Here is a 22,793-nt window from a genome sequence, read left to right as displayed (position 1 = left end):
GCCCAAGCCCAGCCCGGGCCCATAACTCCAAGCCCGGGACTGGGCCTGGCCCATGCACACATGAACCAGGCGCGTACCTGGCCCGCGTTTCCACTAGGCCCGCCCCAGGCCCGACAAAGTCTGCATGCGCAGACGCCTTAAAAATGTACTGCTTACCGCCAGTACATAAAAATAAGCCAAGATGAGACAAAAAAAAAAAAAAGAAACTTACAATAATAATATTCTCAACAGAGAATTAATTGCAGTAGTATCTGTAGAAGCAAAGGTTTCGTCAAGAGAGTTTTGGGAAGACATTTTACTCCTCTGTCTACAATACGCTTTCTTTTATTCGGCGTCAAATAAATCACTGGACCAAATTCAGCGGCAGGTTTCCTTCATTTCCGAAAGAAGCTGTATACACAGAAAGCCCCGGCCCGCGGCCCGTTCCCATGCAGTGTTCTACCGACCCCCTGCCCCAATCCCGATCACGTATATAACACAAGCAAATATACGGGACGTCGTGTCAGACACGTATGGCGAGCTTAGTACGGATCACACATATGCTCTTTCACATATGTACTACAATCAGCTGAATACGGCAGCGACGATGTCTTGCGATGTGTTTGCTAACACGTTGAAATGGCCACAGAGCGTAGCGTGGCGGAACGTCCGTGGCCACGATGGCCACGATGCCGATCTTCTCTGTCTCTTACTCAAGTGATTAAGAGGGACTCACGTATACCACTTTCAGGACTAGATCATACCTCCTAAACCTCCTGCGCCCCTTTTGTTTTCCTGAATACATTCGAGGGGTGCACATACATCATGACTGATGTTTTGTGGTCGTGTGCGCCTCTCAGCTAGCAGTTCTAGTGAAATGATGCCGAGACAGCGAGAAAGCCGAATTGTTATCCTCTCGAACAATCGTCCTCATAACGCTGCGGACGAGTTCTTCGTTAACTTCCGGGCAAAAGGAGCAACATGCAGTACGACTTGTCTGACGACGGCGACCGCTAATTGACAAAAAAATAAAAATAAAATAAGAATGGAGTTGATAATGAAATTGCTACGCCTTTGTATATGAAGCTGTACACATTATGGTACGCTACAAAACCTAAGCAGACACAAAAGCAGATGCAGAAGGAGCTGTGTAAGAACATTGTGTGTGTCAATGTCAAGCGAGACAAAAATGTGTCGTGTAGGCCTATAAAATTTGAAAAATAAATATATAAAAAAGTTGCTTGTATTACGGCCTCCGAGATCACCATTTGGTGATCTCGGAGGCCATGCTTGTATACATGGTAAAAAGATGTCATAAGTGAAAAAAAAATAAATGAGGAAAAAGATCGTTAAAATAGAATAACAAGGGCTATATTTGGGCTAAATGGTGTGAGTTACTACTAAAAGAAGAGACAGAAACATTATTTACTCCTTATAGGTGGCGGGTGCGACACACGTGCGATTAGTGCGATTAGGCCATTTTGGGATCCATTGGTGACATGTGATACCTTGTTCAAGTTCGCGCTGTTCCAATTTCCCGATGAGTCTTTTGCTGTAGAGTATGTTAATGTAATTCAGGGGCACGACGCAGTCGTCAAACGTAACTCAAGAACCTTGCCGACGTTCAGCGGCCCTTCACAGAAGGTCAATCGGATAAACGTTGCCTGGCCCGAGAGGATAAAAAACGGCGGGCAACTGGCTCATCAAAGCTGCTCGTCGCGCAAGCTGTCAAGTTCAGCCGTAAGTATACATACTGTTATTGTATTTTTTGCAGATGTAGAACTGGCGCCCTTGCATTGAGCCAGATAGCGTTGCTATTTCGCTGTGGCGGTATGCATGCATGTTTATCAAGAAGGAGGAATAGACTTCGCGTATCTCCTCCACCCGCGTCTGGCGCTTCGCCTCGGATGCTGGCTGGTGCGCGTTGTTCTTCGGTCAGGTTGATCGCGCCCAGCTGGGTCTCAGGGTCAGAGCTGTGCAGGGTCTCCCAGGTTCTTTGGTTATTTATATTTACGGCCCTCCTTGGGGAGAAGGGGCATGCACGTAGTACTCAACATGTCGACAGTGCAGTAATTTTTTTTTTCCCCAACGTTGGTATTAAGGGAGAAAAAAATACGATGTCACGCCACAGAAAGACTTTTGGCACATATCGCAGTGTCCGGATTTTGCAGTGACGTAAACAAGTGGAGCCATGGTTAAAATACTTTATGCTTGTTTCTGTACTCTGAAGGGACGGAAGAGGAAAGTTTTTCGTCAAGAACTGGTCCTAGATACCAAAAACCGGCGTTATTGGGTTTTTCAGATGCCGTAATTTTTTTACCGGCGAATGTTTATCAATGTTTTTTGGTTAGAACCGGAAAGTACATTGCCTGCTTGTGCCGTCTGTTTTTTTTTTTTTTTTTTTTTTTTTTTTTTTTTTTTTATAGCGATATTTACTGCCTAAGGGCATCAGCAGGGTATGAGATGAAGAATGAAGAAATGATTAAATTAATGGAAAAAGGTTGGGTGATTTTATGAAGTGAAGGAGTGAGCATGATGTCCCTCCGTCCAGGTGATATACGAGGCAGGATTGTTTGCTGGTAGGCTAGCTATCGCCAAGTGCCGGATTCGTGTCAATTTCAGTGCTGGGCAGTCCCACAGCAAGTGGTGAATGTCGGCTTCAACATTTTTGTTCTTGCATATCGGACACCGTGGGTGGGGATATAAGTGTCCCCGCCCAGGGTGTTCGATATGTAAAAACAAATATGAACGTAGTCATTGCTTTTTCAGAGCAAGAGCTCAATTTTGAACTGTGCCATTTGTATGTTAAGGCAAGTGATGTCATTCACAAGCCATAATATAGAGTGAAGCAAAGACGGGTATGAGAATGTCTGCTAATAGGTTTTCTTCTTCCTAGCTGTGCGCAGCAATCTGGAAATATTACTGAATGCAATGCTTGAGGAAGAGGAGGGATATGGTGATGCCCATCGACTGAAGACCAGCAAGGTTTCTGTCTTCTGTACCTTCCATTCATGTGTTATAGGCCATAATGAGAAAATGTTTTGTATTGCTTTTTAGATTTCTGTAAAAATGTATTGTTTTCCTTCTTTGACAACAGCATAAAATGCTTACGTTTGCAATCTAATCCCTGAGACAGAGTCAGAAATTAAATAGATCTGCAGGCCATTAAGATATGTTTTAAGATCATCATGTAGCAACTTCCTTATTCGAGTTAGCAGTGTGCTGCAGAAGCCTGTTTGAGCCAGAAATCCTGTACAGGGTGGTCGTGAACCCCATGTGTATCGGCCAGCTCCACAGCATCTTGGAGCTGGTAGATTGTCAAATTATTCAGCAGAAAGCTTTTTATGTTATTCAGTAAGTCTGGCACACCAATTTCAGCGAGTTTAACATGCAGTACATTGGCAAAATAAATTATTTTTCTGAGCCTTAATGGGCAGCTTGGTGGCATCACCTGTTGCCTTAGTGTTGATGCTAAGCTTTCACTATTCTCTTAAGTACCACAGCTTGCTATTGAAAATAATGTTCAAATTGCATTCTTCATTATACCATTAGTCTCTTACATTCCTCCAGGCCTCTTATTGATGAATGACTGCTGCTTGTTAAAAGCTGGGAATCAGTTCTAAATTCTTTGTGTTTAAGCAGTTAAACCTCATTTTTGAAAAAAAAATTATGGTGTTTCTTTTTTGTATAATAGAAGCCAGGAAAACGAAAGGGGGAGACAGCATCTTAGGCTGGAATTAGATCAAAAGGTAAGCAACTACATGTTTTTGGCTATGTTGAAGTAGTTAGAAGGCTTATCTATGCATAACTCATATTGAATAAAAAATTGTCATTGGCAATTTAAATACACTTTTGGAATATTATGATCCTCCACATAAATAAGAGTTAAAATCAGTCAAACATTTTTCATATTGTGTCTACTGGAGAAATGAATGGCTTGTTTGCAATTTTAATGGCCTGGGAATGCAGCATCATATTATGCATGTAGTGATCACACAGCCTCAGCTCTCTGTGTCAATTTCTACAGGTCATGTTACAGCTAATGATTACTTTTGTAAATGGGGAAGGATTTTCACGGTACAATTGAGTGTCACAATTAAAGGCCTGTGATCAATCATTACATGGCACTCTCTGGCACATTAAATGATTGGCATGGTGCATGTGCAGAATTAGACATATGATGAGGAATGTTTTTCAATGCCTGTCCCAGTCCTATCTGCCATCACTGCAAATTTGTGACTGCCTGCAACCCAGTATTGATTTCAAAGCTCTCTTCAGTCAAAAATTTTTCATATTGTGTCTACTGGAGAAATGAATGGCTTGTTTGCAATTTTAATGGCCTGGGAATGCAGCATCATATTATGCATGTAGTGATCACACAGCCTCAGCTCTCTGTGTCAATTTCTACAGGTCATGTTACAGCTAATGATTACTTTTGTAAATGGGGAAGGATTTTCACGGTACAATTGAGTGTCACAATTAAAGGCCTGTGATCAATCATTACATGGCACTCTCTGGCACATTAAATGATTGGCATGGTGCATGTGCAGAATTAGACATATGATGCGGAATGTTTTTCAATGCCTGTCCCAGTCCTATCTGCCATCACTGCAAATTTGTGACTGCCTGCAACCCAGTATTGATTTCAAAGCTCTGGCTTGACTTAGAAAGGGGTCCATTCACAGCTGGTTCATTTATTGCTATGTCTTGAAGCCGGTTAACCATTGGAGGGCCTGTCTAAGAGTGCACTGTCTTAGCTCAGCGAAACTAACAATAAACGAACACGCAGCGCAGTGCTAATGCAGTGGAACCCCACTATAGTAAACTCGGATATAGTAAAATGAAACTGAAGTCCCAGTTCCTCTTCCATAAGTGACATCTTTTGCCTAAATGGTAAAAACATTTTTGGTAACAATCAGTTGTCGTAAAGTGCACCTGGCCACGGGGATGTACTTCCCTTGAAATTACATCACTGCACACGCACTACTTAGAATCGAAGGGCAGATATAAAAAAAAAAAAATGCAAAACTGCTTGTTTAATGGCTTTATCATCAGGCTCACCAACACTAAGGAGCCAACTTTACATAAGCCTTAGAACCGTGAAGGAAAGAATGCAGTTCAGTTCAGTTCAGGCGTTCAGTCGTGTCCGACTCTTCGTGACCCTATGGACCATGTCACGCCACGCTTTCCGGTCTCTCACTATCTTCTTAACATCACATAGCTTCATCTGCAATGCAGTGCATAGGATAAAAAAGTAAAGGTGGCTATGAATATGGAAGGAAGGTGGTGCAGTTCACTCAGAAGTAAAAGAGCGGAAAAGCGTAGCAAGAAGTAGGGAAAGAAAGAAATTTCCGAGCTGCAGGGCGAAACACAAGGGAGTGATGGCAAGAAATGTAGGCGCGGCATGTTCAGTTTTGCTGTGCTTGACTGTCACATACATTTCTCATCTATTGCCTTTTAAATGCCCTAAACAGTGGAGCGCAATGCCGTGTACATTCAAGGCTTTGGTTTTCACATGAAATCACTCAGTTGAACAATAATAGAGTAGAATGTTGAGCTAATTGGTGTAACATCTTGGAAGGAGGTAGCAGAGCAGGGGAACAAAACCGAAGAAGCGCACACAGACACAAGGACAACGCTGCACTGACAACTATATTGATCTGAACCCGCGCATCTTTTCTCCCTTCACTTTACCTCTGCAGCTAACTTATTCCTTATCTTTAACATCCTGCCAACAAGCGTAATCTGATTCCTTTTTCAACAGTACCACTGAAGGCGTGGTAATACACTGGTCTTCCGAGCTCCTGATTGCACGTGCTTCGAAAATTTCCCTTGTTAACCTGTCCTTATTCCTTCTCAAAACCTTCACATTGTGAAGGTCAGCTGGACATTTTTGGTCTTTGCAAATACAAATAAAGCAGCCTCTGCAGTGCACTGCGAGGTTGGTGTCCGACTTCTCCGATATTGCTGCAGCGTGCTCTCTAATTTTGTCATTAATGAATCTTCCTGTTTGTCCAATGTACTGCTTGATGTAGGTTTTTTTGTTGTTTTTTTAGCGCAAACAAAGACAAGAAAGGCGAGACGTTTGCGCTAAAAAAAAAAAAAAAAACCCTACATCAAGATGAACTACCAACTCGCCCAGCAGGAAGTTTTAGTCAATGTATTGCTTCCCACAATGTAAGGGAATCTGGTAGACAATCCCCTGGATACAATCGGAGTACCTTGTCTGGTGCGCAGTTTGGCATCTAGACTTAAACTCCTGGTTATTCACTCGAGCAAACTTGCCTTTGGCTCTGTTTTATGTCGCAGGACACAATCCGGATGCCATGTCTGTGTCCAATCTTCATCAAATTATGGGTCAATCCATGAGTATATGGTACCACTGACCACTTATTTCTTTGTTTAAAGAAATGTAAAGGGCATCCTCGGAAAAAGGAGCCGTCCAAGCTTACTTTGCGTGCGCCTTTACTGCTGATTCTGATCACATGTCGGTGGCAGCACTTTGCAAAGTGTGGAGGCCATGTGCTCCTGTGTTCTCTCTTATATTGCTTCTAGCTATACTATGTCGCATAATTACATGCGAAAGTTATTGGCACGAGCACAAGACTGCCTGTCTTGTTTGCGTGATAGAAAAAGTTATGCGTTCACATAACCTTTACTGTGTTGAAGAGCTGGAAAGGAGCAGACATTTTCTGCCAGCCAAATAGTCTGTCTCATCATCATTATCATCATCCTTTTCTATCCCTTAAAGGCCCCAAGTGGGGTATTACATTAGGGGGGGGGGGATCGATAACATATGTATCAGCGGTCAGGAAATGAAAAACGAGAACAGGCACTACAATGCAGTAATACAACAGCAATACAAGAATACCATAAATTGTACCTGAGCACAATTAAAAAACTCCTAAAACAGACTATGGCAGACTATGGCAGTATAAGAGCAAAAACAAATGCAACATAGACCACAATCACATAAACTCGAAAGAATAAAAATTGCACAGAAAGGAAACCATTGTAGTTGTTCGTTTAGATCGGCAGCAAATATAGTCGTAAATTTAAATGTCATGCTTGGAGGCTATTGATTCGGATAATTTATTCCATGCTGCAATTGGTCTAGGAAAAAAGGACCTGTTGAAAGCATCAGTGTGACCATGAAGACGCTGAACGCTCATTGAATTATAATGGCAACAAGAAGTGCCTAGTGGCAACTCTAAGAGCAAGTTTGGTCAATGAGGACAAAGTTGTGCAATTTTCCGTCGGAATTTCCAGTGGGTGAAGGTCAAGGGAGGCTTTGATACCAGTTATGTAATCCAAATAATATGCGCTAAAATGTTGTTATCTGAGCACTGTTGCGATACAGTGCTTGTCGTTCAGACTTAGCACTGTATGCGACTACTTTTTTAGAGTACAAACATTTTCGTTGAATTGGGAACCAGAAAGCTTGCATCTAGAAAGAAAAGTGCAAATTTTCTTGGGCTCACTCATTCAGAATGCACATTGAATATTTTAATCTGAGTGCTCGCTTTGTCTGTTTCATCTGAGGCAGTTGAGACCATTGCGCATTATTTTGAGCAAGGGGGTCTATTTAACCGAGCAGCTGGCGGGTGCGTATGTAGGCACACCTTCTTCCTGTAGGTATTGCTTTATGTACACTGGAATATGGACACTGCCTCCTTGCATTCCAATCTTATAGTTGGTGCTGTGCAGTGGTAGCTCAATCGGCGTTGGTTGTACAATACATAGCTGCCTTTTGTGGTGCCACCTCAAGGACGATTTCTAAACTCTGCAAGTGATACCTTTCTGATTATGTCTGCAGACCTTGTGCAGGAGCAAATGAAAAAAAAAAAAAAAAAGGTTATTTTCTAAGGCCCAGCCAAAGGCAAATATGTTTTACTCAGTAGCATTGTTGGTTGCTGCACGACATAGTGCAAATGATTTCTAGCTGAGTAGCATCTTTGTGTTGCTCTGTGCTGTCGGTAGCTAAATAAGTTTGCGAAATTTAAACTTCACCCATCTGAAGCTCCAATGTGCAGTGTTGCTCATGTTTTCTTTCTGTAATGTTCTGTTGTTTTATAGAGTTGCCAGAACTTGTTGACGTCTTCAATACTTCTGGGATGGCTGGTGCAGCAGCAGGAAATACTGGAGGTACTGAGTGTTTTGGCTGTCCTGTAAGTGTTGATCAACTGATGCAATGAAAATTAAGTTAACCTGTAGCCCTTTATAAGAGGCACCTATTCTGCATTATTTTTTTATACCCGTTGCTAAGCATGATTCTCTCAGAAAGTACTGTGTGTCAAGTTGGGTAGTGTAAATGCCTCATTGGGGCACTGAAAATTGACCTGACAGAGCTGCACAGTCTAAGCTGTAAGAAATCTAATCATCCCAGATACACCTTCAGTTTTACTATGAACAGAAGAGTTTAACATCAAGTCTAAACAATGTTTGTTACGCTGTTGGGACCATGAAGGTGGCACATCTATTAGGTCAAAGTAGGGAATTCGCTTGTAGGATGAAAGAGCACTGAACAAGTGTAGAGGGGGAGCCTCAGTTAGCAAGCCGAGCCAAATTTCGACAAGGGGACTTGTCTTCGTCTGGGCAGCACAATTACTGGTGGAGGTTTTAAATACGGTTTTGCTTCCGAAGAAGACAATCTAGGGAGGGGGGGGGGGGGAGAAAGAAGCAGGGCGAGAAGTGAAAGAATGTTTCCTTGGGTATGAATTTCTATGAGCATGGAACCAGTGCTTTCATCATCACATGAAAAAAAAGAAAAGCAGCAGCAGCAAGAAAATTTAATATGCAAAGTAAACGATTGTCAGCACCTAAAGCAGGTTCGATGCTGACACGTGTTTCTTGAAAGGGGACAGGTAGAACGAAAGGAAGATGGTTTACCCGGTATGAAGAAGTACTGAACAAGGGTAAAAGGGGTGCGCCTCAGTTCACAGGTCGAGCCAACGTTTCGACAAGTGGACTTGTTTTCGTCTGGGCAAAGTGATTATCACTAGCAAGGGTTTAAATATTCTTTTGCTTTCGAAGAAGAAAAGATTAGGAGGGGAAAGTGGGTGAGAAGAAAGTAGGTGAAGGAGTGTGGAGGGGAGGATGGGTGAGAAGGAAGTAGGTCATTCAGTGAAAAAATAAATAAATCTTCAGTATGTATTTCTCAGCCTGGAACCAGGGATCTTGTGGTGGCCTGCAAAAGAAGTAAAAGCAGCATACCAGGAAAAACTAAAATACCGGGTAGATGATTTGTCACCACTTAAGAGGGTTTGGTGCAGATACACCTGACAAAGGGACAGGCTTTGCAAAGGGCCCTGATAAGGAATATATCTAAGGGGGCCAATTCTTAAAACTTTCTGCAAAGCTGGTGGTGGTGGTGGGGGGGGGGGGGAGGGAGGTTAGTACAAAGTCACAGGATAATAACTGCACAGTGAACCACAAATGACATGCAAAAGAAAAAGTTTGAGGACAAACTCAAGCAACAAGTGATAAGGGGGAAATGTGTTTGGAGAAGCATGTACAGCTTATGCTATTGCAGAAGGGAATAGAGTGTACATGCGTTGTGAATAAACTGTACAATTAACGCTATGTGGGATTGTTTCCCCGAATAGTTATATTGCATAGGGAATATACTTAAGGGATTCTCTTAAGTGGTGACTAATCATCTACCCGGTATTGTAGTTTTTCCTGGTATGCTGTTTTACTTCTTTTGCTGGCCACAGGATCCCTGGTTCCAGGCTGAGAAATACATACTGAAGATGTTTTTTTTTGTTCACTCCATGACCTACTTTCTTCTCATCTTCTCACCCATCCTCCCCTCCCCATTCCTTCACCTGCTTTATTCTCACCCACTTTCACCTCCACAGCTTTTCTTCTTTGGAAGCAACAGCGTATTTAAACCCCTGCCACTGATGATCGCTTTGCCCAGACGAAGACAAGTCCACTTGTCGAAACGTTGGCTCGACCTGCAAACTGAGATGTACCCCTTTTACATTTTAGGAAACGTAGCGCAAAGAAGACAAGGACAAATGCAAACGCACCAACTCACCAAATTCAGCATTCTTGTACCCCTTTTACCCTTGTTCAGTGCTCCTTCATACATTGAAAGGGACAAGCATTCCAAAGGGACCTGATGAGCAATACAGCTAGCTGCATGGGAACAGCTATCAAGAGGTTTTGGAAAGGGGAGAGAAGGACAAAAAAAAATTAAAATAACAACAAATCAGAGTATACTATACCTGCCAAGCATGGCATTATCTGAAACGATTCAAGGGGGAACCAAAGTAAGAAGTAATGAGAAACGAACATGTTTGAAAAAACACTTGGAGCTTTTGCTATTACAGGAGGGGGGCGGGGATACAGAGTATGTACATATGCTATGAATAAAGTGTACTATTTACACTTTATGGGATTGTTGTCATGACTAGTTGTGGCAGAGAGGAAATATATTTAAGGAATACTAATGCTTCTTTCAAGATATTGTTGCAAGATAACGACAATGAAGTGTTTCCTTCACTTGCCTCTTGGAAGGGACAAGGAGATGACAACAAAGTGGGCCTGGTTCCATGTTGCTGCTCGCGGCTATGCTTGTTGAGGCTGTTGTAAATATACTGTATATACATAGTTTCCACGTAACAATATTTGCTCCTGTTGGTTCCAATCTTCTAAATTTATGGATTAGATATGCCACCCTATATTTTGTGTCCCTTGAAGATTTAAAGCCCAACATGGAGAATAAATAAATAAATTTCAATAACCTTACGGCCCATCTGATTGAAATGCTGGGAAGCTGCTTTTGGGAGGTTTTTGCCTGTGTCTGCCCGATGTTCATTTACCCTTCTGTTCATTGATTGACCAGTCTCTTTCGGACAAGTTCGGAGCCATAATTGAAAACCTGCTTGAAAAGCCATGCCCTTTGCTGACTGCAAATATCGCTCTGTAGGATGAGTAAATGAATGCGCTTCTTCGACTGCGATGGGCAAGGCACTGATGCGTGGGGTGCAGCACAGATGTCCGCACGGGTTCTCCGCACCTCCAGTTCCCCCAATTTACTGCATGTAACACACTGCTCCCCTGCAAGTCCACCGTCGTCTGGGGAAGCCATCGCGCAGGGCAAGCCACGAAACTTTCGCTTACCAGTGACGACTTGAAATGTGCCCATGCCACAAAAGTGTAATGCGATGATCAATTACAGTACTGGTACCGGCAGCTGATCAGAGTTATCAAAGCTTATGCTACGCCGCACGTTCAGACTATAAGGATGGTCGACTCTGGCAAAAAAAAGAAAAAAAAAACAGATCTGCCGCTCCAAGCGGCCTGGAGTAGAAGTTGCAGTGAAGGCATGTCGTGAATGGGGCAGTTAGTCTTACCGCCATATTCACGACTGCGCCTTCACTCTAACTTCTACTCCAAGCGGCCCCCGAGGCTCGTTTTTCGTTTCAGAAGACAACCTCCACTCGAATAACTCCCAACAGTGGCAGAGAGAACTCGAGTTTTCTCAAGAATCTCTAGTCCGCAGTGCCGCTGCCTTGGCGCCGCTCCTCGACCACTCCACTTGTAAACACTGAGGACATCACATCGTTTGCTCGCTGTGTGGACTTTGTTCTACCGGTATACCAAACTTCACGAAAGTGGATATGACGAGGATGCACCAAACCTTTCTCTAAAGCATTGGCTGAAAGTGACAGCGACCCAGGACATCTGGCACGTTATAATTTTACAGGTGTGGCCGTAGCCTCTTGCTGCGCGTGCCGAGCTTTTATAACTGTGATCAGCCGCCGGTACCAGTACTGTAATTGATTATCGCATTATGCGTCTGTGGTGTGGGTACATTTCAAGTCGTTGCCGATGAAGTGAACAACTTTTCGGAGCCTACTGAGTGCAGAGTTGAGGCGTGCATTTCACGGTTAATGGTGAGCTTGCTTGCAGGTGGACTCGAGCTGTGGGGGAGGCGCACTCCTTCCATAGCTCGCCTTGTCTGATGAACGGCGGCAAACTTGTCGTGGGGGAAGAGCATGTCACATGCAGTAAGCTGGGGTGCACTGAAGGCGCGGTGGGGCTGTGCGGACATCTGTGCTGCACCCCACGCATCAATGGCTTGCCTGTCACCTGAGGGTACGTAGTGCGTCTTCGGACGCGCGGCACTGTCGAGGGAGTGCATTGGTGTGCTTGTCCTACGGAAGGATATTCGCTGCCAGCGAAGGCATTCTCTTCAAGCACATTTTCAGTTAGGGCTCCGAATTCAGTGTGTATGCGCTGAAACGCACTGTGAAGCAGCATGCAGGTTTTCACCGTTTGCCCCCGAGCCCTCTGAAGGCCAAAGCCATGTTCATAGAAAGTGCCGGCTTTTACTTTTTTTTTTTTTTTCAAATGTATTTTGATGTCTGTCAAAGCATGGCAATAAAAAAAAAAAGGCAAAGCAGCAAAGGGCGAGAACATCTCACACCAAACAAATAAAACTCTGTCACCAGCAGCGACTGTTGCCAGGCGCAAAAGCATTTTTGGTAGTTTTTCACAGCCACCCTTTTCATCTAGCCCGCAAAACAAGTTCCACTATGCTCTTAACATCGAACTTGCTTGCGAAGATTGTTGAAGACTCAACATGAAAAACTAAGCGTGCTACTTTAGCACACAGTTTTCGGGCCAAAAGTACGCCTTAATTTCATCCCCATACGCCATTTGCGCTGCTTCGAGTAGAGAGAGAACTTGTCAGAGGAAATGCCGAGTTGGATTCATGAATCCTAATTGGCCCTGAAGTGGAGGAGTGGCTGTTTTCTCCACTCCAAGCACTGGTGGTAGAGCGTCGAGTCGAGGCACGTTTACAATATGGGCGCTAGTTTGCATTCATGTGAGAAAACCATTGAGAACTTATAGTACAAGAATCAAACTGAACTTGGTGGTAGTTAAATATCAGGTTCTTCTTTTCTTGTTGTTTTCTTCAAATTTCTCTCATCTCCCGATTACATAGACCGGAATTCACTCTAATTGCAGAATACAGAATTTATTTACACTATGTACACCATTGCAGCACAACTTCACTTCAGTCAGGGTGCGGCCTCTCGTCACGGCACCCGAAACGAGTCTCCCGTTTTTCCGCGTCGCTCGGACGCTTCAAAGTCGTTCCATGGTAGAAGAACAAATGGTAGCGTAACTCCCATAGAAGCTTGCGTGTCGACTCTGAGCGAGGCTTTAGTTTCCCAGCGCCCCCTGCGAACTGTGAGGCACAACAAACACGTGACGTTGCTTGTGACGTCACAGCGACGTACTTTTGGCGGGGAATTTGTATTTTTACTTATGAACGAAAAACGAGGCCAACAACGAGGGAGGCAGAACGATGCTCGGATAAGGCAGAAAAATGGACACCGTAACTGTTCAGCCAACTTTACTTGACATGGATTTCTACTGTCAAGTTTTACGTTAACTGAAATGTTACGGCATCTTTAACCACCTTATCATAGCATCGTTCTGCCTCCGTCGTCGTTAGCCTAGTCTTTCGTCGCGCGTCATTTAAACGCATTCTGGGGCTTATTTCTTCGGGCACGTTTGTGAACAAGGGCCTTCAAGTGAATTAGGCAAGCACATGGATAGAACCACATGGCTTGAGGCATTTCACTAAGGGCATAAATGAGTGAAGCTGTGCTGCACAGAAAGCCAGGCTTTATTAATTCACGATTACTTACATAGACGCTTCACGACAATGAAATCTTTAAGTGTAGGAGAGCGACCACCGCTCATTCGTCACAGTCTTCATGAAATCCTCGTGATAACAAAATGACATGAGCGTAGGTCTCCAAACGAGACGCGGTGAGTTTATAAAAGGGCAAAAGATCTTGCTAACAAAGTATAAATATCAGCGTCAAAGAACAAAAACGAACGGAATAACTAACGCTAGCGCTAGAACGCCAACCTGTAAGAGCTTAGGTAGGCAATTCAAATTGGGATTGCTAGTATTTAGAAGTTAATGCGTCTGAGAAGTGAAAATATCTACGATATAGCTTCGCCCCAATAAATCTCGCCCTGTTCATGATTCCTATATTTTACTCGCGCTTCATTTGCCACTGAAAGGAGTCAATGTGAGGTTACAAATTTACAACTTAAGCATTTAACATGTTCATGAGAAAAATCCCACTGACAATAGGAACATCACTGTAATAACAGCTAAAGCACGTTCAGCGAACGTTGGTGCGGTAATACGACGCAGTAAGCAAAACACGCAGCAAGGGGAGCGGAACGGAAGGCTTTGAGCAATGCGACACGCGTCCTGGGGGCAATAAAATCTCACCTTCACCGCTCAATTAAAACAAGCAGCGATACGCCGCTCATGCAGACGTGTATCCGTAAAACAAGCCACCACTTTTGCGACGTGCCTGGGAGGCCGAGCCGAGCCGCCGAGCTGTGACGCAGCATTGTCCCATCGTCCGGAAATGCGCACATGCAGCGGCAAACAGTTTCTCATCGAGCACAGACAGTCTTCGCCTTGCTGTAAAGCTCTACCAAAACCAGCAGAATGAAATACTGACTGTTTGTTACAGATAACCCACTCTGTACGCAGCACGCAACGATGAACGTTGAACCGGGGCCGACGACGCACCCATTCCGCGGGTGAAAAAAGCTTCGGTCTGAACCATATCTGAGCTTTGGGCAACTACGCAGCGGATAATAAGTGGCCGAGAGAGGCCGCTAGAAACAAGTTAAAATATTATTAAAAATGTGACACGTTTTTTCTTACGCAAGAAACAAAAACTGCATTCATTCCTGAGCGCGAATATTATGTTTACTTTCTAGTTCTCTGGAGTTCTGGCAGATCTTATTTTCTGTGCGCTAGTAATTTGCCTCACAGTTCGCAGGAGCCCTCGTCATCGAGTTGATGCCGCTGGCAGTAGACAGCTGCACGCGTTTTCTTCCAAGTTGCGCGACCAGTTGTACATTGACCTTGGTCGTTCTCCCCTCGAATGCCTCCTCGCCAGGCTCCCGGGGAATCCTCACTTCCCCCGTCGTTTCGCTGCGGCTGTGGCTGGTGAAGACGCCTTCCACCCCCGTTACAAATGTTGACCGCCAGCGCCCGTCGAATTCTCAGAAGCCGACTCGCTGGCTCGGCGGGGATGGTTGCAGGCAGATCGGATGTCTTTGGGAGCGACGCTATTCTTCTGCTGGTCGTCCGTGCGGCGCCAGCTCGCAGGCCGCCTCACCAGTTGGGACAGTACAGAGGGAGGAGGCGTCTGCCACGGCCGCTCCGTTTGCTTACAAACACACACAAACGAAATCAAAATACACACACATCTGGCAGTCTTTTCACGAGTTCTCTGTCCGCGACCAGGGCGCTTCGAACGCGCACTTAACACCTCCACCGCCACTGTGATGCGTGACTTCTTGGAATGCATCACATCTCACACAACACCAGTGCGCGGCTGGTGTCCTTGATCCCCCTCCGGCGCACCATGACAACAAAAACAAACTTAAAATTTAAACAAAAAGGGCCCTCGCTCCCTCTGAGCAACGGAGTTGGTGGTGCACAAGCGCCGGCAGCGCGTCAGGCCAGGCGCGGGATGCCTCCGACCCCCTGCGACGGAGGGCGGTCCGTCGGTTCAGTGTCACCCATACGAATGATCTCCAAAATTGTGTCCCTTTTGGCAATTTGCTCTTTTTGCGTCCTGCTTTTTGTCCACACACTGGACTTCATGCGTCTCTCGCGAAAGGTTTGATTGAAGCGCTTCTTTCTTTCGTTTCTCTCGGTCGAGCGGGATGCGCGCTTCTTCCCTTGAAGAGAATCTCGGTCACCCTTGTGATTAGTCCGCATGCAATCATTTGAGGCCCGCCCCATTTTTGCCCTTCGCGACTGCCGTGGTGCCCGCGGCTTACGCGATTGACTTGCGACTTTCTCTCCCTTTTCAAGCAAACGTTCTGCTGCCGCCTCATTGAGAATGCACACGCTCGCACTGTCCTCCGTCTCTTTCGACATACCACGGCCGGATAGCTCATGTATGCTCTCCTTGCAATGTACAACCCTTTCATTCAGGCAGTTCTCTCTTTCAGCGCCGTCGCTACCATCCTGCTCTGCTGCGTTGACCGTTACAGCCACATCTACCTCAGGACCCATTTCGTCGTCACAACCCTCCTTCAGTGCAGTTATGCCTACGCGCACTACGGGTGTCATTTCTATCTGCTCCGGATTTGTGGCGTCCTCAACAATCGCATCTCCCTCGGATGCCGGCGTGCTATTCGGAGCACCGCATAGCGCATTGTCAATCGTGTCTACGTTTCTTTCCGTCTCAGATGCATTAACAACTGCCTTCTGATCCTCAATCTCGGCCTCACTGCCGCCTCCCGAATCAGCCAGTCTGCGGTCCAAACCTTCCGCTCTCTGACCTTCTTCGAGACTCTCCGCGATGCCCGTTCCTTTGTCTGAACTCACCGCTTGTTTCTTGCCGGCCGCCGCTGCCCTGACAGATTCCCCGTACTGTAATTTCGCTGCTGCCAATTTCATTTCTGCAATTTTCAGTTTCAATTTTAACCGCGCCATCTCGACGGCAAACAACAACCCCGAGCCTCCGCTGACGCCCCCTACCTTTGTGCCCGCCACCAGCTCCATCTGCCCATCTCCAGCACCCCGGCCCCATCCTTCCCCGCTACGGTCCCGCAAACTATGCCCCACAGTTGTCATAGTGCGCCGCGGAAGAGGGACCTACAAGACACCAACCTGTGTCGTGCTCCGAAGATGGCTTGGCCCGCTGGTCAGCGCCCGAGGTTCATGGCTCAGCCCTGGCTCCTTTGTTGTCTTGCCTCCGTCGATCCGATGGCCGGTCCGCTTCAAATCGGAAGATCCTTGCCGACTGCGCCAGTTAAATATCAGGTTCTTCTTTTCTTGTTGTTTTCTTCAAATTTCTCTCATCTCCCGATTACATGGACCGGAATTCACTCTAATTGCAGAATACAGAATTTATTTACACTATGTACATTATTGCAGCACAACTTCACTTCAGTCAGGGTGCGGCCTCTCGTCACGGCACCTGAAACGAGTCTCCCGTTTTTCCGCGTCGCTCGGACGCTTCAAAGTCGTTCTCCCCTCGAATGCCTCCTCGCCAGGCTCCCGGGGAATCCTCACTTCCCCCGTCGTTTCGCCGCGGCTGTGGCTGGTGAAGACGCCTTCCACCCCCGTTACAAATGTTGACCGCCAGCGCCCGTCGAATTCTCAGAAGCCGACTCGCTGGCTCGGCGGGGATGGTTGCAGGCAGATCGGATGTCTTCGGGAGCGACGCTATTCTTCTGCTGGTCGTCCGTGCGGCGCCAGCTCGCAGGCCGCCTCACCAGTTGGGACAGTACAGAGGGAGGAGGCGTCTGCCACGGCCGCTCCGTTTGCTTACAAACACACACAAACAAAAGCAAAATACACACACATCTGGCAGTCTTTTCACGAGTTCTCTGTCCGCGACCAGGGCGCTTCGAACGCGCACTTAACAGTGGTCTATATTGCTGAGACTTTCAGTTTGCACATCCCATTCCTATTATACCTGCAATGCAGTTGCAGGCTTTCAGGCACCGTTAAAAGATTCACAGCGCCAATTGGTTTCGTATTGAGTGGGAGCACCCATTTCATGGCAGTTGTATCAACACATGAAGCTCATGATAATTTTTGATGGCAATGTTTGTACCAGCCGTCAGTGAGGATTTTAATTGAGATGTCCCAAGATTGGTCAAAAGGTTTTCTGTGGGTAAAATTAATGGTAGAGCACCTGTTTGGAGCAGCTTGGCTCCACAGAAAATTTCAACTGTACTGATATTTTGAGGTATGCAATTGTATGTTACCAAAGCTTTACTTGTTTCGTTTGCTGTTTCTTCCAAATTCGCTTGTATTATAGTCACAAATGCATGCATTCAAGATTAAGCGGAAAGGGAAGGGTTTGAAAACTTGGGTTTTGTATTTTCTACACCGCTAAAAGACAAACTGTTCATGCAGTGAAGTTCGTAATATAACAGTGTTTTTTTTTATATAAATGCTGCTGTGTAAAAACAAAATTTCGTTGTAAATTAGGATGGATTAGGGCGGACGTTAAGAAGCGGAGATTTTTTTTTTCTTGTTTTTTTGCCAGAGTCGACCGTCCTTGTCGTCTGAACGTGCGGAGTAGCATAAGCTATAGTGGATGCGAATCTTAAGAAGCGGCACATTTATCTTTTTTTTTTTTTTGCGAGAGTTGTCCATTCTTGCATTTATAAATCAACGAAAGCATACGGTCAGCTGTGATCATGACACCGGCTTTTAGAAGGGCGGTACTGGTATATCTAACCTGGCCAGATTCGGGCTGCATTTGAGAATTTTATTCACTTATTTTGCGTAAATAGGGGCTGCCATATTTGTTACAGCTTACAGTATTTATTATTTTGTTACAGTATTTGATTGTTTTAAATGTTAAAAAGAGGGCTTTAATTTGTGTCTTGTTTCCTTCCTCTTCAGTTCATGCGATGTCAAAATTTCCCCACCTACCTTACTCTATGGTCCAGAGTTTTTTGCGTCACAAATTCAACAATGCAGCGAGTGCATTGAAGAAAGCAAGTAAAGAATCATAAACAGGAAGGGTCAGGGTTCGGGCTAGTGGGTAATCTACATGAGGTTCCATAGTGCACATTAAAGAAGGGACAGAACACGAGCGCTCGTGTTCGGTCCTTTCTTTGATGCACGCTATGGAACCTCATGCATAAACGGGAAGTATGTTTCATTTCTCATTCTCTGATAAAAAAAAAAAAATATGCTTCCAAGATTCTAACCCGCACTCCTTTATTCTGAAAAATGGAACTATTATATTCATGTCAGGATCAGATAAAAAAACAGAATGCCCCATTGTGGTTTCCATTACAGGTTGGTGGCTTTGCCATAGTCTACATTTCAAATACGGCGTTTCAGACATTGCGGTTTCCAACTCCAGCTCAGCTTTTTTACTTTTGTTTTGTCATCATTCATAACCATGTTAAGAAGGAACGAACCATCTGGTTTCTAAAGCTAGTTCTTGTAGCAGTATATGATTGTTAATTGGAATGTTAAAAAGCCTACTTTAATTTGTGTCTTGTTTTCTTCCTTTTCAGTCCACGTTGCGTCCAAAGTTTGGAACCTATCCAGATCTGCGGTCCGGACTTTCTACTTGCTTTCGTTTAGCACGAGATCAGTGTTTTGTTACTCTATATATTGGTGTATTGTAGCACTGTTTCTTGAAAATTAAACTCTGTAAATAGATATTGAGTGGCATAGGCGTATTTCTTTTCCATGGACTCTATTGTGATTTAATGTGTGATATGATATGGCTGAAATTGTTTGCTGCGAGTACTATGAAAGACCCCATAGTGGAGGGCTTTGGAAATTTCGACCACCTGGGGTTCTTTAATGTGCACTGACATTGCACAGCACTCAGGCGCCTTGCTTTCCACCTCCATCGAAAAGTTGCTGCTGCGGCCAGGATTCGATCCCACATCCTCGGGCACAGAAGTCTTGCACCCTAACCACAGCACCACCACGGTGGGTCATTGTACTCAAATGCTTCAAATAAAGATATAAAGGAAGTTGTGTCACATATATTCAGACTAGGTGGGTAAAATACGGACGGAAATAACGGTAAGTTAGCTTAAGTAACATTGACTTTTGAAAACTGTCAACCAAGGAGCATGAAAAAGGGTCATGACAATGGACACAAATGTCGCATTGAGGTGTTTGTCGGTATTGCCCTTCATTTATGTTTCTCGGTAGCTAGTTTTCAAAATGTCGTACGTATTTTCAGCATTTGGCAGCTATATTTTTGGTGCATTTTTGCAACATTTTTGTAATGCATCAAAAATATGAGCGCATCACATTTTTCATGTATTTTTGGTGCATTCCGAGAATGGTATAAATTTATGCTTTTAGTATATTATTAGTATATTTTTCTTGGTTTGGAAAATATAACTGCAACATATTTGTAATGCTCCAAAAAATATGAGCGAATCCTATTTTTCATATATTTTTAATCCATTCCAAGGGTACTTTCTCCCAGCATGAAAAATAGGTCAAGTACATTAGTAATACTTTCAAAGTACATTGTCAGTCTATTGGTGGAAGATTTTGTGAACCCTGCCAAGCTGAAGAAAGTACATTTTCAGTATGTTAGAAATATGCTCAATAGGCGAAAAGCATATTTTAAACATATTTATATTAAGATATGCAGTGTTGTACTCCTAGTATATTTATAACATATTTGTATGGCATTGGGACAAAAAAAATGCGAAATTAATATGAAATAAATACAATGCGTTTGAAGTACATTTTTAGTATGCCTGTTTTTTGCTAAGGGAAGACATGCGACACGCTTGACTACCCCGAGCCACATAAATTAGCGTCTCGTACGCGCAATGAAAGTTCCAATTAAGAGCGCTTGCGGCACGAACAAAACTACTTGCTGCATACATCTCACATTCCTTTTGACTTTTCCATACCATCTGTCTTAACACGGCATAGTATATGAAGCTTAATATTCACAATATATTTGAACATTCCAAAATATTTTCAGCATACGAATGGTTAATTAAATTTAGTTTCACGTCGAAATAATTTTCGCGGAAGTACAGTTTATGAAGTTGCTCACGAGTGGAGTTTCAGTAGTGGGATGTTTGCTGGGAACAAGCTGGGACATTTGCTTTGATGGCCGTCCTAAAATTTTTTATTGGTTCAGTCGGAGTTTGGCGCCGCGCAGTGCACATGCAACGGCTTAATCGTTTTTGTAGTTGAGAATTTTCGCGGCGGCATGAAAACGAATATGAACTTTTTTCTAGTAAGCATGAAACGCTTTTAGCTCCCGCTGTCGGCGACCTTGAGGTGATGTCGAGCCGAAATCGAGAGCCAAAGATCCGCGCACCGATTTCCCGTCATCCAAGAAAAGTGTCCGCACCCCAAAATTTGGCCCTCTCGACCACCGAAATTTGGATTTGACTTCACTGAATTCGCCATACCCAAATTATAGGTTAGACATCGATCTTGGCCACATTCGGATGAGGTCAAATTCTGAGGGTTCCTGGGGCTGCATTTCGCGGGAGGTCCCGAAATTTGGCCGTAACCACTGAATTCGCCACATTCAAGTTAGGTTAGACACCAATTTTCGCCAGATTCGCACAAGGTCAAATTTTAAGGGTTTAAAGGGAAATTTTTATGTGTGGATATACAGTTTTGCGGACACGTTCTGTGGACGAGTTCTCTATACGCTTTCCTGCGACATAAGCCTATAATTGCTTAATAATCTCCCTTATTGCACGCGCTATCGTTGAAAAGCGTGACCTAGATTCAGAAATTAAAGCGGATATTGTATGCGATGTATGCGCAGTGTATGCATCAGCCGTCGCTATTATAGCACATTGAGCGGAACCATGAAGTGAAAACAATAACACGCATAACGACGCAAAATGATTAGTGAATTAAGTGAGATTGCCAGATTAGTGATGCGCTTGCATGCAGTTTCAGTATACCCAGTCGCTTGTAACTCGCAGAGATGGGCAGTCTTCGTCGGCGTAAAGTTCTTGCGGCCGATGTTGTGCAGCCACTTTTTTCTTCTAACGGTGTCTTTCTTGCCGCTCGGAATCGCGAAAAGAACAAAGCCTTCTTCACGCCGGCTTGTGCACTGAAATGCGCAGCAACTGGGCATAGTGCTGCACTAAAGGAGCGCGAATAACGCGAAGTGCAAGCGGCCAATATCAGGGAGCTCGGTCGTAGCAGCGGCGGCCGACCAAAAATTGTCGCCGACGAAAAATGAAAACGCAAAAAGAGCGAACTTAACGCGCGCTTTTCCCGAAGACCTCCCGCGGAGCCAATCACCGTCCGGTGGGAGAGGAGGATCGGCGAGGGTGCGCGGCGCGGCGGCATAGTTCACAGAAAGTCGCTACTTTCAAATTATCAAGGGACTTTAGTTGTCCTGAGCTTCGCCATCAGCTAAGTGTTGCACACCACTTTTGCTCAAGACTGTTCATGCAGATTTACAACGTACGTTGGTCCCAAATGCCTATTTTTTCACTTTGCTGAAATGCCTTTACAAGCGCGCATTTCCGGTTCCGCTACGCCCTGCAACATTTACCTTTTCAACGATACTGTTGCGCAACCAACGTTCGCGTTAGACTTCTAACCACCGCGCCGAAAAGCAACTGGATGCGCCAACAGTGCCTCCTGATTTGCTGTGATGCAAATGACGTCTCAAAAAATTTTTGAGGAATTAAAATTGCTCTAATCGAGAAATCACAGGCGGCCTTAAGAGAGTGCAGCCTACAACAAGACCTCACAGTGTGTATTGTTAACGAAACTGAAAATGCAGTCGAAGGTCTTGCCCGTTACGAATAACAGAATCAATTTTGAATTCACAGCAACTCTAACCGCCTCTGTCACTATAAAAGCAGGGGCAGAAAGGAAATTTGTAGTGGTAATTCGTCCTATGATCGCAATCTTGAATGATTCAAGCATATTATACTGTACTAGGCGTCAACTGCACAAGCGCTTGCAATACAGTCGAACGCGTATATACCGAAATCGAAGGGGAGCACGAAGCAGTTCAATATATCGGTATTTCGATTTATGAATAATGGCAACAGCCAAGCTTACCTGTAACATAGGGGCAATAATACATTGCATCCACACTAGTGATGCGCTTGTTTTTTCTTCTACTTTGTGTTTAATTATATTTCCCCTAAACTGATTCCATTACTAATTTCTGTGATTATCCAAGTAAAACATTAAAAAATATACATAAAGTACCATCCCCAACGCTTTCCTTGGCCTCGCCGACTGTTGGCTTCTTTCCTTCATGTATTATAACGAGCACCCTCAT

The 22,793-nt window shown here is 44.5% G+C and overlaps 1 long non-coding RNA gene across 4 annotated transcripts; it reads left to right on the top strand.

Moving 5' to 3' along the window:
- Positions 1 to 1,454: 1,454 nt before the first annotated feature.
- Positions 1,455 to 19,195, top strand: LOC146187598 (uncharacterized). Of its 4 annotated transcripts, none has more exons than XR_014707351.1 (6): positions 1,455 to 1,719; positions 2,876 to 2,964; positions 3,674 to 3,728; positions 8,056 to 8,124; positions 11,902 to 12,087; positions 19,048 to 19,195. It is a non-coding gene; the product is annotated as an uncharacterized LOC146187598 (long non-coding RNA). The 4 variants fall into 4 exon arrangements; XR_014707350.1 differs by having other exon boundaries at positions 8,056 to 8,147; XR_014707348.1 differs by lacking the exon at positions 11,902 to 12,087.
- The last annotated feature ends 3,598 nt before the right edge of the window (positions 19,196 to 22,793 follow it).

Source organism: Amblyomma maculatum, chromosome 5, assembly GCF_055883805.1.
Source record: "Amblyomma maculatum isolate TAMU_Amacu chromosome 5, ASM5588380v1, whole genome shotgun sequence".
In the NCBI taxonomy this organism is placed as follows: domain Eukaryota; kingdom Metazoa; phylum Arthropoda; class Arachnida; order Ixodida; family Ixodidae; genus Amblyomma; species Amblyomma maculatum.
This window is presented reverse-complemented; position numbering and strand designations above follow the sequence as displayed.